The sequence below is a fragment of the Podarcis raffonei genome, chromosome 16 (assembly GCF_027172205.1).
Source record: "Podarcis raffonei isolate rPodRaf1 chromosome 16, rPodRaf1.pri, whole genome shotgun sequence".
NCBI classification, from domain to species: Eukaryota; Metazoa; Chordata; class Lepidosauria; order Squamata; family Lacertidae; genus Podarcis; species Podarcis raffonei.
Genome location: NC_070617.1, coordinates 15,038,706 through 15,055,156, shown reverse-complemented (window position 1 = coordinate 15,055,156; position 16,451 = coordinate 15,038,706). Strand labels below are relative to the sequence as shown.

General features: G+C 47.9%; 1 protein-coding gene across 29 annotated transcripts in view; it reads right to left on the bottom strand.

Annotated features, from left to right (window-relative positions):
• Positions 1-16,451, bottom strand: part of NRXN2 (neurexin 2) — a 341,743-nt gene that overhangs the window by 238,953 nt on the left and 86,339 nt on the right. The gene's annotated exons all lie outside the window — the stretch shown is intronic.

Below are 16,451 nucleotides of genomic sequence, written 5' to 3'. Positions count from 1 at the left end.
CCAGGCTTCCTGGGAGTTCCCTGACCATCTCCACTCATCCATAGCAAGATATCTGTTTCCTCCCAAAAATTTGAGACTGGACTCAGGAGTCTTGAATCCTGCTCTCAGATCCCTGAGACCCTTCAAAAGCTGGGGCTCAAGCACCAAGTCTGAAGGCCTCTGAGCAGTGAACTCTCACAAGAACATAAGCATATAAGATGAGCCTGCTATATCCAGCCAATGGCCCATCCAGTCCAGCATTCTGTTCTCCCAGGGGCCAGTGGGAAACCCTCAAGGAGGATTCAAGCACAGTGACAATACAGTGGGAAGAGTCACCCACAGGGGAAAAGCCTTCTGATTTGATGTTATGGTTTTATTATATTATTAATTATTATTATTATTTATTGAATTTATATACCGCCCTATACCCAGGGGTCTCAGAGCAGTTCACAGAATAAAATCAAGATATAAAACCACAAAATACCTAATAAAAATAAAAACAGCAACCCAATACCCCCCCCAAAAAACCACATTTTAAAAGGGCATAGGATGTAAATTGGATCAAACAAATGCCTGTTAAAGAGGAACATTTTTGCCTGGCGCCTAAAGGTGTATAATGAAGGTGCCAGGCGAACTTCCCTGGGGAGAGCATTCAACAGATGAGGAGCTAATGTAGAGAAGGCCCTTTCTCGTGTTGCCACCCTCCTGACTTCTCGAGGAGGATGCACATGAAGGAGGGCCTCAGAAGATGAACTCAGGTAGGTTCATATGGAAAGAGGCGGTCCGTGAGGTATTGGGCCCAGAAACTAATTGGTAGCCAGTGCAATCATACCAGGATCAGTGTAATATGCTCAAACTTTCTTACTCCGGTGAGCAACCTGGCCGCTGAATTCTGCACCAGCTGAAGTTTCTGAACCGTCTTCAGAGGCAGCCCTACGTATAACGCATTGCCTGGCCGGCCGGCCGGCCTGCCTACATATAACACATCTAACCTTGAGGTTACCAGAGCGTAGACAACAGTAGTTAGGCTATCCCTGTCCAGATAGGGGCATAGCTGTGCTGGAAGCTGCCCAGACAGAGTTGCTGGAGCAACCCAGCCAGACTGGCGGGGTATAAATAATAAAATCATTATGAATTTGTCTGATCCTTGTTTATAGTCATCCAATTTGGTGGCCATCACTGCGAGAGAGAGTTCCATTGTTTAACTCTCTGGTGGGCTTCGGGAGGGGGTGTTTCATGCAAGTCCAGAAAACCCGCTTAGGCCATCTTTTAAGAGCTTAGCTGCCAAGATCTATTAGTCATCATTTGCAGCCTAAATAAGGAGAGGCAAATTTTGTGTGCCATTCCCTGGCAGTGGGTAGATGCTTCTCCAGTCACAAGCAACTAGTCCTGGGTTTGGGGGAAAGAGAAAGGATTTGGATCGTTCTCTCCCTCCCCACTTTCATGTGCACAAGGAAGGAAAGGGTGCAAATGCAATATCCAGGCTAGTGATTCAGGCTACATCATTCCCGCATCCTTCTTTCCACATCCAAAGGTGGAAGATGCCATACTCCAGACAAGATACGAAGAGGAGAGCTTCCTTCCTGCTTCCTTCCTCCCACCCACCCATTGGCGGCTGGTGCCACCTCCACACCATGACCTGAGAGCACGGGCATCAAGAATGGCACTGGCCCAGCAGAGGACCTGGCGCAGGTGGTCCCACAGGGTGAGGTGGGGGGCAAGGAGAAGGCAGGAACTGGTGCTTGGAAGGTGCAGCAAAGGTTATAAACTGTGGGCACTAGCCGGGCAGAGGGAGTGTTGTGCCATGTGGATGGACTCCACTTCAGGCAGCCAAGCACAGATTAACTCCAGAATAATCTGGAGGGCACAAGGGCAAGTAAAGATGTATATAAGCAGAAACATGACTGCAGAAGGCATCACTTGCTGGGACTCCCTGCCTCTCCTGCCTCCCCAAAGCAGAGGGTGGCTACATGAACTTGTGAGCATGTTGATGGGTGGGTGGCTAGTTTAGGGAGGGGGCAGTATTCCCAGCTCTTGCTAGAGGAGGTTTGGAAGGCAAGTTTGCCTTATCTGGAGTTGGGGGGGGCACTGGGTGAGGCCCTGGCCTTTTCCCTTCTTCTGCTTCTTCTTCTCCTCCTCCCAAGCCCTGTCAAGCGCCTGAGAGCTGCAAAGAGAAGGGGAGAAGGAGGCTAGGCACATTAGGATGCTGCTCTCTCCTCCCGTTGCCATGGAGACCACTCCAATGATCCCTCAGGCATGACGGAGGCAGCCATATTGTTCTGACTGCTGCAGCCCGCCCCCCACTTCTTTCCTGGATCCCATTAACAAACTAGAATGGTCTCTGGGCAGTTTGTCGGAAGGAGGTGGGGTCCTTGTAGCTGGATAAAAATGGAAGAGAGGTGCTCTCTGATTCAGCTTGCAGTAAAGGATACATGAATGCATGCACCTGTTCTCTCACCTTTCTCTCCCCATCCTCTCTTTCTCCCTTCCTTCCTTCCTTCCTCCCTCCCTCCCCCACACACTGCTAGTGTTGCACTACCTGCCCCACAGGCCCTACACAATCTTCCCTTCTTTCCCCACACACATATCTTTGTGCAATGCACAATCACACGTGCATACCCACCTACATGTGGGTGGGAAGACTAAATCCCAGAGGGAAAGCTGTGAAGTCTGGCAGGCATACCTCATCCTATTCCTCCAAGCTGGGGAAAGAGAGGAGACAACCCAGGAAGACGAACAGTCTAGTTCAGGGGTAGGCAACCTAAGGTCCGTGGGCCGGATCCGGCCCAATTGCCTTCTCAATAAGGCCCACGGACAGTCCGGGAATCAGTGTGTTTTTACATGAGTAGAATGTGTCCTTTTATTTAAAATGCACCTCTGGGTTATTTGTGGGGCATAGGAATTTGTTCATCCCCCCCCCCTTCAAAATATAGTCCACATGGTCTGAGGGACAGTGGACCAGCCCACGGCTGAAAAAGGTTGCTGACCCCTGGTCTAGCTCCCTTGAGCAGAGACACCCCTGCACACAAGGCACCTTTTGGGTGCTCACGGTCCATCCTTCGCAAGGCCCTTCAGCACACACAAGGATGCAAAGCAGGAGAAGGCGCACAGCACACAGCACAAACCTTTCCCTTGCACACCTGCCGAGCAGTATTTCAGGACAGAAACCCATCGCACGCATGCACATGCGTATCTTTCCTAACCGCAAACCCAGCCCATGTACCAGCTTTGATACAGCCCTGCTTGCACAGAGTGCTTCACTCTAGTCCGATGAGGAAGGTGTACACCCACACCCCACGTGAAATACCTTCCTCAAGGTGTGACATTTCACACAGGTGTACATAATAATGGACACATCATAAGCACGGGGAACCTTGTGGGCAGGTGCCGGGTCACACCCAACACAGAGGGGATTTGGACTCGCAGGGTGGGGGCTCCTTCCTCCTCTTCCCGGATGCCTTAAATGCACCCCCCCATCCTGCACTACAAACCATCTCTACCACTGCCTTCTCCAGACACCACCAGGGTACTCAAAAACTCTGCCACAGTTCCAACAACACAGATTCACCCATACATGCTTCTCTGGCCCTTCCTTAGTTCCAAAGTCACTGTTGCTCAAGCTATGGCATAGACCTCTACAGAGCACACAATTCCAGGGCGAGGCAGGATCCTGAAGCAGGTTCAGCCTTCCCCTTCAGTCGCTACAAACTGAATACCTCCACTCCGGCATAGGAGCTCACAAAAGAGGTTTTATGGAGGGGGCATGGGTGTAGCAAGGGGGCAGACAGCTGCCCTCCCCATCAAGTAAATCAATAAAAATACTTATCTAATTGCAGATAGCTTGGTTCTGCCCTGCAACATAAACCCTCCCCCCAACATAAACACCCATGTGGGGGTAACTATATTCCTGCCACCTCATTCTTGCAAACTTTCCTAAACAAGCCCTGCACACCGATTATGGTTTTTTAAAAAACCCACCATGGCAAAAAAACCACTACCAGCCACCCCAAATCACAAGAGTAATGAATATGCTGATCAGCTGGCCCAAGATGTCCCGCCCAATACTCCTTGCTGAGCTGCCTTATCTGGGGGTGTTGTCATAAGGACAGGGTGTGAAACAGGAGGCAGCCCCTGCCCAGGTGACACTGGACACATGTAAATCACATCCCAGAAAACTCTTGCCATTGGCTGCAGTCTGCCTCTATCTGCTTATCACTGATCCATTGGCTACGATGCACAGAAGAGTGCCCTTTATTTGCATACTAATGTTTCCTTGGACTGGAGGCAACACTGGGGTTGTGGGTGGGGGAGAAAGCAGAAGGACGTGTGGATGTGGAGTTATGCCCCCCACTCAGCATCAAACCCATCTAACCAGTTCCTTAACCACAAACCCATTAACCTGGCTTAGCATTCCAAATACATGGAAAAAGAGAGAGCGGAAACACCACAAAGGCCAGCTGCCCAGGACAAAGTCACACCCATCTGATGCATAGTTTTCTGCAATAACAGCCTCCTAACTGCACAATCCTCACCGTTGCTGTCTGGACTCCATCCCTTCATATGCACCCAGAAACATACACTGAAGCAGGGACATGGGGGCCCAGGAATAATCAATTTGTGCTCCTCATCAGGGCTGCTCTGAATTAAAGCAGATTTTCCAATGACACCAATTCCCCATCAGACACCATCAGACACCCTACGCTGAAAAATAAGGCAGAAGAACACAAAGGGTGCTTTGCTCCTTGCTTACAACCCCGTATCTAAGGCAGTTTCTCCACAGAAAACCTTGTCTACTATACAGGGCCTGGCAGGACAATCCAGAGGCCCATGCAAATCCAACTCAGTGACTCTTACACCAGTGCCACCAGGATTATCCTGGAAGCTCCCTTTCTATTCAGCATGGATTTCTGAAAAATAGTCAGCATGGATTTCTGAAAAATAAGTCATGTCAGACTAACCTGATCTCGTTTTTTGATAGAATTACAAGCCTGGTAGATGAAGGGAACGCAGTGGATGTAGTCTACCTTGATTTCAGCAAGGCATTTGACAAGGTGCCCCATGATATTCTTGTAAAGAAGCTGGTAAAATGCGGTCTTGACTATGCTACCACTCAGTGGATTTGTAACTGGCTGGCTGACCGAACCCAAAGGGTGCTCATCAATGGTTCCTCTTCATCCTGGAGAAGAGTGATTAGTGGGGTGCCACAGGGTTCTGTCTTGGGCCCGGTCTTATTCAACATCTTTATCAACGACTTGGATGATGGACTCAAGGGCATCCTGATCAAATTTGCAGATGACACCAAACTGGGAGGGGTGGCTAACACCCCAGAGGACAGGATCACACTTCAAAACGACCTTGACAGATTAGAGAACTGGGCCAAAACAAACAAGATGAATTTTAACAGGGAGAAATGTAAAGTATTGCACTTGGGCAAAAAAAAATAATGAGAGGCACAAATACAAGATGGGTGACACCTGGCTTGAGAGCACTACATGTGAAAAGGATCTAGGAGTCTTGGTTGACCACAAACTAGACATGAGCCAACAGTGTGACGCGGCAGCTAAAAAAGCCAATGCAATTCTGGGCTGCATCAATAGGAGTATAGCCTCTAGATCAAGGGAAGTAATAGTGCCACTGTATTCTGCTCTGGTCAGACCTCACCTGGAGTACTGTGTCCAGTTCTGGGCACCACAGTTCAAGAAGGACACTGACAAACTGGAATGTGTCCAGAGGAGGGCAACCAAAATGGTCAAAGGCCTGGAAACGATGCCTTATGAGGAACGGCTAAGGGAGCTGGGCATGTTTAGCCTGGAGAAGAGGAGGTTAAGGGGTGATATGATAGCCATGTTCAAATATATAAAAGGATGTCACATAGAGGAGGGAGAAAGGTTGTTTTCTGCTGCTCCAGAGAAGTGGACACGGAGCAATGGATCCAAACTACAAGAAAGAAGATTCCACCTAAACATTAGGAAGAACTTCCTGACAGTAAGAGCTGTTCGACAGTGGAATTTGCTGCCAAGGAGTGTGGTGGAGTCTCCTTCTTTGGAGGTCTTTAAGCAAAGGCTTGACAACCATATGTCAGGAGTGCTCTGATGGTGTTTCCTGCTTGGCAGGGGGTTGGACTCGATGGCCCTTGTGGTCTCTTCCAACTCTATGATTCTATGATTCTATTCCAGCTGCCTTATTAAGACTTGCGCTCTCAGAATTGGGACCTCTCGAACCCAGCCCTGCAGGGCAGGCTTTCAGGATTGACAGCTGTTAACTCCAGTGGAAACAGGACAACTGCATGGGATTATTGCTTGGGTGCTTCTGGGTTTAGGGGGGCGGGGCCTACACTCTCCACATCCCAATTCTTCACTAAATATTAGGAAGAACTTTTTGATGGTAGGAGCTGTCAGACTGGGAAATGGACATTCTCAGGAGGCGACAGACTCTCCTTCATTGGAGGTTTCTAAGCAGAGATAGTATGGCCATCTGCCAGAGATACTTTAGTTGAGATTCCTGCATTGCAGGGTCAGGCTAGATGACTCTTGGGGATCCCTTCCAACTCTACAATTCTAGGATTGCACAGTGTGTTGGGCACAGGCCATGGGTCATGCTTGTCCTTACCAGCGACAGACTCCAAAAACTGTCTCTGGAGGCTGCAGCCCTCCTCTGCCCCTGAGCGTTGTCTTCTTGCTCAGCCCTTCAGTTCTGCTCAGTCCTTGCAGGGACGGTGATTCACTGCTCGTTCTCTCTCGGTTTACAAAAACATCAGCACACAGGCCCCAACTCCCTTCTTCAGAGCCTGCAGCTTCCTCTTCACCCTTCCGTCTCCAAATAGTCTTCCTTCAGTCTGTAGCAGCTGCAGCACAAGTTCGGAGAGACCCCTGAAACCGACAGCTGCAAGGTCCAACAGACTGAACTACCGTATTTTTCGCTCCATAAGACGCACCAGACCACAAGACGCACCTAATTTTTGGAGGAGGAAAACAAGAAAAAAAAATATTCTGAATCTCAGAAGCCAGAACAGCAAGAGGGATCGCTGTGCAGTGAAAGCAGCAATCCCTCTTGCTGTTCTGGCTTCTGGGATAGCTGCACAGCCTGCATTTGCTCCATAAGACGCACACACATTTCCCCTTACTTTTTAGGAGGGGAAAAAGTGAGTCTAATAGAGCAAAAAATACGGTAGTTAGGCTAAAGGGGCACCCGAGACACCCAAACAAACCAGAGGGCAGCGAGATATAAGATCGCGCCCTGAACCTATTCAGATATTGCTAGGCCTACTGAAATCTCAATATTATTGTTTATCTATTGAACAGATTTATAGGCTGTTTCATTGGCGTAGCCACTGAAGCAGTGTAGAGGGTAAAAACAGAACAAAATGCAGAAGTGCTGAGGACAACAAAATTGATTTAACCATCTCTAAAGCAAGAAAATCATCCACACAAACTCTTAAAAAATGAAAAAAAATGAAAACATATAATCAGATAAAAAAGTTTCTACATTGCAGGGGGTTGGACTAGATGACCCTTGTGGTCCCTCCCAACTCTACAATTCTATGATTCTATGAAAAGTGATATTCTGCAAATGACTGGGTTACATCACAGGGAAAGCCTTCCTAAACCAAAGTGTCTTCTGTAGATGCCCAAACATCATCGCACCTGGCACCTATCTGACTTTGGCTGGCAGACGGAACACTAAAAGCCCCGTTTCCAGTACAGGTTAAGCATACCTCTGGGGCATATGCTACTCTCAGCCATGCCCCTTCTGAGGAGTGCATTTGCCAGGAAGGGATATACAGTGGGCAAGGCACTGCCTTAGATAACCTGGTCGCAATTTGCCTGGAACTTTAAATGCTAAAAGTAGCACCTTGAACTGCTCTTGCAGCAGATGTGTTATATGGAGTTGATGGGGTACAGTCAACCTAGCTGCTGCATTCAGCACCAACTGCAGCTTCTGGGCGAAGCCCTACATAGAGCACACTGCAGTAATCCAGACATGAGGTTAGCAACGACCAAGATCACTGTGGCCAAGCTATCTCAGCCTATGTATGGCCGTAGCTGTCTCACCAACGGAAGCTGGGGAAAGGCACTGCTAGCCCCCCCAGGACACCTGTGCCTCAAGTGACAAAGGTGGATTGAGAGCATCCCCCTGGCTATGTACCAGTTCCTTCGGAGGGAGCGCAGCCCCATTCGGAACAGGTAACTGACCTATCTCTGGGACACAAGAACTACTCACCTGCAGGGCCTCCGTCTTGCCAGGGTTTACCAACTCAGAAGTTATGGAGAAACAGAGGTATCTGTCACCAGCATACTGATGACACATTGCTCCACATCGCCTGATGACCACTCTCAATGGCTTGATACAGATGCTAAATAGATCTTCATAAACCCCGCTGTGAGGTTTGTTTTACAATCAAGCTGTGTATACATTTTATGAGGACTAGGAAGATCTGCTGAAAAGTATGTTGATCACTTCCCTGCCTGGAAAATAGTGTAGAATGAGACAAACCTACTGGCCTTTGGCCTTATGTGGTTAAAAAATGAATAAATAAATCCACAGCAAAGCAGCAAAAAACTCTGCACAAGCTGCTCCTTCAGCTGGGCAACTCAGTGGAGTCAAAGCAGAGCCAGGCTCAGATTGGCAGTTGTGTTCATTGCTATAGTGTCAAACTGGAGACGTGTACTTGAAAGCAAGTGTGTGTCTGCTGGAATCAGCAGGATGGCCTGCTCCGTTCCCTCTGCCACAGGATTCTGTAGTGTCTGCAGAATCAAGCTGCCAACCCTTTTTGAAGAGAGAGTTTCTCAGTGGTCTCTCTCGGACTTAGGGTTTGTCCATGCTTCTGCTTGTCCTGTACCCAGAAAGCATCAGTCAGAGTGGCTTTGCCTTTGCCCCGTTGCTTTCCCCAGGAAAACCTGCGGTATAGCGTTAAATCAGAACAAACAGTAATCTGCAGAAAACCCAAATGCCACTTGTTCAGTGATAAACCACAGGTTTCTGGGAAGCAGGGAAATGGTGGGGCAAGTGGAAGTGAGGCTGAGCCTTCAGTCCAGGCGTAAGGATTGGACTGGTCAATCGGAAAGGCCTGACTAGGAGAGATGGAGTTTAGTGAGCAAAGCCAAAAGGAATCAATAAATTAGTTGCAGTTCTCTGGACCGGACTCACTAACTGGATCCTCTCATACCCGGCTGACGTTCTCTCTCTGCAGCTCACGGGTAGGCAAGGGGGCAGAGGGGGCTGGGGGAGAAGAAAATGGCGAGTGTAGCACTCTTCCAAGAAAGCAAAAAATTAAAACAGACCTGTTTTCATTGGTGAAAGATTGGACCCTGAGTGCCTTGAGAGTGTGTGCACCACAGCATCAAGGAACAAGGTCAAATTGTTCGCAGAGGCCCCAAATTAAAAGAACACTCCTACCACCCTCGCTTCTAAGTCCTAAAATGCCAGTGTCGAGAGGCTCATGAGTGCAATTGTAGCGCTCAGAAGTAAAAGCAGAACCAGACTGTCTGTGGAGACAGAGAACTGCAACGTTTGCATCCATTGTCATGTGCCACCACTGCCTGGGTGGCACTCCGGCGGCTGGAGGAGGAGGAATCGGGGAGGGGGCAGAGATAGAATCATAGAATGGTAGGGCTGGAAAGGACCCCGAGGGTCATCTAGTCCCGACCCCCTGCAATGCAGAAATCTCAAGTAAAGCATCCAGATAGGCCTGAGGCCCCAAAACAGAAGCACTTTAAAGGTTATTTGCCCAGATGCGATACAGCATTACCTGTACAAAGATGACCGTGGAAGAAACTGAGGCCTTCTGCCCTTCATTAAGCATTTAAGTGCTTAATGAATATACACACCTTAATGCCACTCATTCCCCCGTCCCATTTTTGCAACTGCACAACTTCCCCCACTAAAACACACACGCACACCGCCCCCCTGCTCTTCAACCAATTTGTCTGTGGGTATCAAATGGTCAGAACAGTTAAGGAAATCGTTAATCTGCTGCACTGGATGCTCTTGAGGATATAATCCAATTGTAAGCATAACCAGATGGCCCAGACATATTGCTGGGGCTCCCAAATTGGCTATTATTATTATTATTTTATGAATTGTCTTTTACATACAGCTCAAGTGCATAATTTTGAAAACACCTAAAAATGGTTTTTAAAACAATGAGAGATAGGTGTAACCATCTGCATATCCAAGTAAGCCGGGGGGGGGGGGAATGCTACCTGAAGCCCCAGAGGACAAATGACTTCTGCCAGTCCATGCTGTGTCAGATGATGGATTGGTGGCCAAGCTGGGGCTAAGGCAGCTTCCTGCGTTTCCTAACATGGAATCACCACGAATGACCACCCCAGACCTTGGAGAGACCTTTCTGGAGGGAGAACCCTACTGAAGACCCAGAGGCAGCCTGGAAAAGAGCCTACACCTTGGGTAGCCAGTCACGGGCACCCTGCCAGGAGCTGCAAGAGGTCCAGTAGGCACTTTCTTCCTGGTCGGCTTGGAAGAAGCTTTGCTGGGGGGTCGGGGAGTGCAAATACCCGGTCCCCTTCCACAGTGGATTACCAGCTACTCACTTCTGTGGTGGTGGTGGTGGTGGAGGGGAGTTGTCATAATTTTTGCGCAGGCGGGGTTTGCTCAGGATAGTGCTTCTCATACTTTATAAGCTTGGGTCTTTCCCAAATCTATTTGTGGCATTGTGGCAGCAGGAATACAGTTATCCCAAAAAACAGGGGAGGGGGATAATTAGAAGGGACCCCAGGGATCATCTAATCCAGTGTTTCCAAACTTGGGTCTCCAGCTGTTGTTGGACTACAACTCCCATCATACCTATCAGTGTTCAGGGATGATGGGAATTGTAGTTCAAAAACAGCTGGAGACCCAAGTTTGGGAAACACTGATTCTAGTCCAATCCCCAATTCCTTATTTGATTTTAAATTGTACTCTTTATTTCTTTGCTGCTTGCCACCCTGAATTCTCTGGAAGGAAAGGTGTGATTCACACTTTATTCTGACAACTTTTTGCCCATTTTCCTGGTCCTGAGCTCTTCCTTGATCCCTTGCTCTCCCTCATTGTACTTGGGGCTTCAGGAGCAAGGGTGGCAGAAAGTGAGATGCAAAGCCCAGAGCAGGACCCACTGGGTTTCCCAGGCAGTTCTTTCTCCAAGGTCTACTCAGGAGAAAGGGAATCAGGTAGAGGAGGAGCTGGCAGTGACTATATAAGAACTCTCAAGTCTCCTCTGTAGAGTCAAACATCAGCGATGGACAATAATAACAACTGGGTCCCAGTGATAGTCCACATGTGGGTATGGCTATGGGGTGGGCCCCCTATGTAGATCCAGCACTGGATCTGGCTCAGGCTGACAATGGGAGCTCCATTTCTGCTTCCATCTTCCACGGGACAGCAGCTCCTGGGCCTGGACATTTGATAAACCCCCCAACAGCCTGGGTGGAGATGATTTATACCAATCCTAGTAAGCCTGAGACTCAGAACATTTTTATTTGAGAAGAGGCACTAGACAAGGTTCTCCTTTATCACCCCCATCATTTGCCTTCTCCACAGAGCCCTGGCTGAGGCCATTAGATCTTGGGAAGCACGAGAAATGGTTAAGACAGAGAGAGGAGGATGTAAAATTTACTTGACAATACGCTGACAATGTAGCCATCCTTTTACAAGACCCAATGAAGTCTGATGGGCAGCTTTTAAATCTGATATATGAATGCAACTGCATCTCAGCATACAGATTACATAGGATTGAGACACGTTTAATGGCCTATAATCACAACAAAGGCCAAAGTGAGAGAAGATCTAACTTGATGTACAAGTTTAAAAATGACATGGATGCCCTACAATTGACAATTCTCCCTAAAATTTTATTTCTGTTTCTGAATGTACCACTGAGAGTGCTACCAAATATATCTGAAGAGTGGCAAATATGTTTCTAAATTTTGCATGGAATGGAAATAAAAGTTTTTAGCTGTATTATTAGGATATTAACTTTCAACACATGGCAGGGAGGGGGAGCTATTGTAGTCTGCCTTGGACACCCTGTTAGGTGGGGAAAGGTGAGATATAAAACCCACAAATAATTTTAATAGTGTTTTAAAATTTTGTATTTTAATAATAGTTGCCTACCTTTTCATAGAGTGCTGTGCTTGCAGAGCTTGATTCGCTGGAGAACTGCATCGGGGTGAGCAGCAATTTTAACATTCTAATGTTGGGGGCAACTTCCTGATCTGTGAATGTTTTGGGGAAAACTTGGGGAGTTCCCACCCTGAGAGTTCACTGGTCAATGCAGGTGCAAACTGTTATGAAGCATAATATTGCCCCCTTGAATGACACCCTCTGGTTCCCACCCACTGCCTCAAGCTCCCACTGGCTCCCCCTTGCAGCAAAGTCAAAGGCCAGAGGAAGAAGAGGACGGCGGGGGGGGGGGGGGCGCCAAACCTCCACCAGGCTGAACTACTCCAGCTGGCTTAGTCTGCCCAAACTCTGCCTGTCCGTCTAGGGGTGGAAGCTGAAGGACACAAGTGGCAGATCAGAAATACGGCAGAGGCCTTGCACTCAGCATTCGTCTCTCAAGAGATTCTCAGTGCACATTCACACGTGGAACCCCCCCAGAGGAGGAGGAATGCGCCTGAAAGCCCACCCACCCCCAATTCCAGCCCCTATTCCTTGCACACAATACACCAGGGGGCAGAAGTCAGAATCAGTACCCAGGCATGGACTACTCCATCCATCCACCCATGCGCACACATGCATCCACACAAATGCGCATCCACATTGCTTATTGCAAGCAAATAGGCAGACTGCATTTCCTCTAAGGGGGGGGGCGCACCCTCTTTCCATCTCAGGGGACAGGAAAGCTGAGCAGCTGGTCAAACTCCTCCTGGCTCTCTCCTTCTCCCCCCGCCCCACAGGCCCACCTTATACCCCTTTTCCTTTTTCCTCTACTTTTGTTCCAGGAAGTCACGACGTCAAGAGCAAGTCAAAGTCACCGCAGTGCCAGGCACCAAATCTTATCTTCCTGGTGCAGACGCTGCCTCTTGTCGCACGCAGAAGTGCTGGAAGGCACAGGGACAGCCAGCCAAGCACACGTACACACACACACACACACACACTTGCACTTCAGCTGGCATCACACACCACAAGGAGGACTCAGTGGCAAAAGCACACCCTCCCCCCCAAAAAAAAACAACAACCCCAGCCTGCCTCATTGGTGCACGGATTAAATCAGTCAGCAGCATGATCCCAAGGGAATGGAGTGATCAGAACTGTCACCTGGAAGAAGTTTGGGGTACAGCGCTTAATTTCTACTGCCAAGAGGTAGCATGCCCACCCTGACTGCAAAAGCCCTTTCAAGCAAGAGTGGAGTCTAAGTGCCATCAGAAACAATGGCAAGTAGGATGTGGGGGGGGGGATAATCCAGCTCAAGTTGAGTGATTCATTTTGGCCTGTAGAACGTAACGAGTCATGGACGTTAAGTAAGCCAGAAAACAACAGGCAGGAATAACAAGAGTGCCTCTAAGCATGTACAGAGTGCGGTTCCCCTTTACCTTTATACAGACAAAAAGCAATTACACTCTTCAGGCAGAGGGAAGCGACCCCTAGGAGTTGGCCCACTGGAGGTATGGCAGGTGAATAAACAGGGTGGGGGACCGTGTGCAGAGGAGGCCAGGAAATTAAGCCTTATGGAGCCTTATGGAGAACATCGAGGGAGCTGGAGATATTTAGCTTGGAGAAGAAGAATAGAATGGAGTCGTAGAATTGTAGAGTTGGAAGACAGCCAGGGGCTTATCTAGTCCAGTGTTTCCCATGCTGGGGCCATATCGCTCCCTGGGGGAACCAAGGCTATTCGAAGCGGGCCACAGTTGAAAATCGCGTAAATGGGGGGGGGGGCAGCACGAGGCCAGGGGGCTACAGAGGGAAGTGAGAAGTGAAAGAAAAACAAGTCATTTTAAAAATTATGATCGGCTGGCTATCAGCTTGGCCAATCACAAGCGGGTAAGGGAGCGGCCTAGTGCTCCTTGTTGCCACATGCCTTTTCTTGGAGCAGTCCTGGTTTATTTCCAGCAAGAGAGGGCAATTGCTGAGGATCCCGTTTTGACTAGTAGTGCTGGGCCTGGTGGCAGCCTGGGCCTGACTCTGCAATGGACGGGGTGAAATCTACCCCAGCGCCTAGCCAAGCAGGGTCGTCTGGTGCTACTGACTCTCATCTAGTAAATAACTAAGAGTCTACTCAGAAGAAAGCCACACTAAGTTCAGTGGGCTTTATTCCCAGGTAAGGGCGTGTGGGTCTATTATTGTTGTTAGCCACTCTGAGCCCGGCTTTGGCTGGGGAGGACGGGATATAAATAAAATGATGTTGTTGTTGTTGTTGTTGTTGTTGTTGTTGTTGTTGTTGTTGTTGTTGTTATCTAGGCAGCCAGGGCTCCTCCAGATAACAAGATCTTTTTGCACCAGGTCAGTGAGCACCACTTGCTTTTTAAAATTCTTCCATCTATACAGATGCCATATATATATAAAGGCGCTCCCTGTGCACCTTTTCGATTTTATCAGTAGGTTTCCCTCTCTGTGTCAAATAACTGGGGTCAAATAAGTGTTTACTTTTTATAATAGATGGAAGATGGATCTCCCTTGGGCCGTTCTGGACTCTCCTTCCTTGGAGATTTCTACAGAGACTGGATGGCCATCTGTCATGGATGCTTTAGCTGAGTTTCCTACATTGCAAGGGGTTGCACTAGAAAGATGGCCCTTAGGGTCCTTTCCAGCTCTGTGATTCTATGTTTTTCTGCTTCCACAATATTTCAATATGTTCCTATCATTTTATGTAATTGTATTTTGTGTGATGTATAAAAATTACAAATAAAGCATGCTCTGTTTACAAACAAAACATTTAAATAGCTACCTTTCTACTGGTAGGACAGGGAGGGGGGCGTGGGCATAGCCAGGATTTTTGTTGGGGGGGCAGGCTTTTGTTAAGGGGAGCAGATTTGTAATTTTTTTGATTGATTTTTACTTATTGGGGGGCAGCTTCCCCCCCTTGGCTACACCCATGGGGGGCCACAGGAAGGAAAGAAGGTCAGAAGGGGGCCACAGTCAGAAAAAGGTTGGGAAGCACTGATCTAATCCAACCCCCTTCAAAGCAGGAATTTCAACACTGGTCCACCATCCTGTATGAAACCATCCAGGACCCTGCTTAGCTTTGCAAACATGCCAGCAGTTTTATTGCTGCACCACTAGGAGTGGTCAGACTCTACCTGGAGTCCTGTGTCCAGTTCTGGTCACCACAGCTAAAGAAGGATATTGACTAGCCGGAAGGTGTGCAGAGAAGGCCAACCAAGATGATCAAGGACTCCGAAACCAGGCCTTATGAGGAATGGTTGAGGGAGCTAGGGATGTTTGGCCTGGAGAAGAGGAGACTGAGAGGAGACATGAGAGCCATCTTCAAATATCTGAAATATATGAAATTTACGGCATGTAATGCCTTAAGAGAAAATGTTATGAAAATGATATATAGGTGGTACATGACCCCAGTCAAGCTTGCAAAAATTTATCATTTGCCCAATTATAAATGTTGGAAATGCAAAGAAAATGAAGGTACATTCCTTCACCTTTGGTGGATGTGCCCTAGGATTAAGGCTTTCTGGGAAATGATCTATAATGAATTGAAAAAGGTATTTAAATATACCTTTCTGAAGAAACCAGAGGCCTTTCTCCTGGGCATGGTCGGCCAATTGGTGTCAAAGAAGGATAGAACTTTCTTTAGGTATGCTACAACAGCAGCAAGAATACTCATCGCAAAGTATTGGAAGACGCAAGATCTACCCACTCTGGAAGAATGGCAGATGAAGATGATTGACTGTATGGGATTGGCAGAAATGACTGGCAGAATCCGTGACCAGGGAGAAGAGTCGGCGGAAGAAGATTGGAAGAAATTCAAGGATTACTTACAGAAATATTGTAAAATTAATGAATGTTGAATGATGTCGGATAGAAATTAAGAGGTTTTTAGCTGCAATGTTGTGAGTGATATGGGGGGGGGGGAAAGGGTAAAGAAATAGGTTAATACTGATAAGGATTTGCTGAACTAACAACTTGAATTGGAATAGAATATGAGGAGGTCAGTGAAATATGTTATCGAAAAATAAGCATTGCGAACTTTATGTGTTTTTAAACTTTTTTGCTTTTTGCTTTTTGATTTTTTTATTGTATTAAATTGGAAAATGTTAATAAATATCTTTTAAAAAAAACAAACAAATATCTGAAGGGCTGTTGCATGGCCTCGGCCTAGTATACCTGAAGGAGCGTCTCCACCCCCATCGTTCTGCCCAGACGCTGAGATCCAGTGCCGAGGGCCTTCTGGTGGTTCCCTCACTACGAGAAGCAAACCTACAGGAGAACCAGGCAGAGGGCCTTCTCGGTAGTGGCACCCACCCTGTGGAACGCCCTCCCATCAGATGTCAAAGAGAAAAACAACTACCTGACATTTAGAAAAC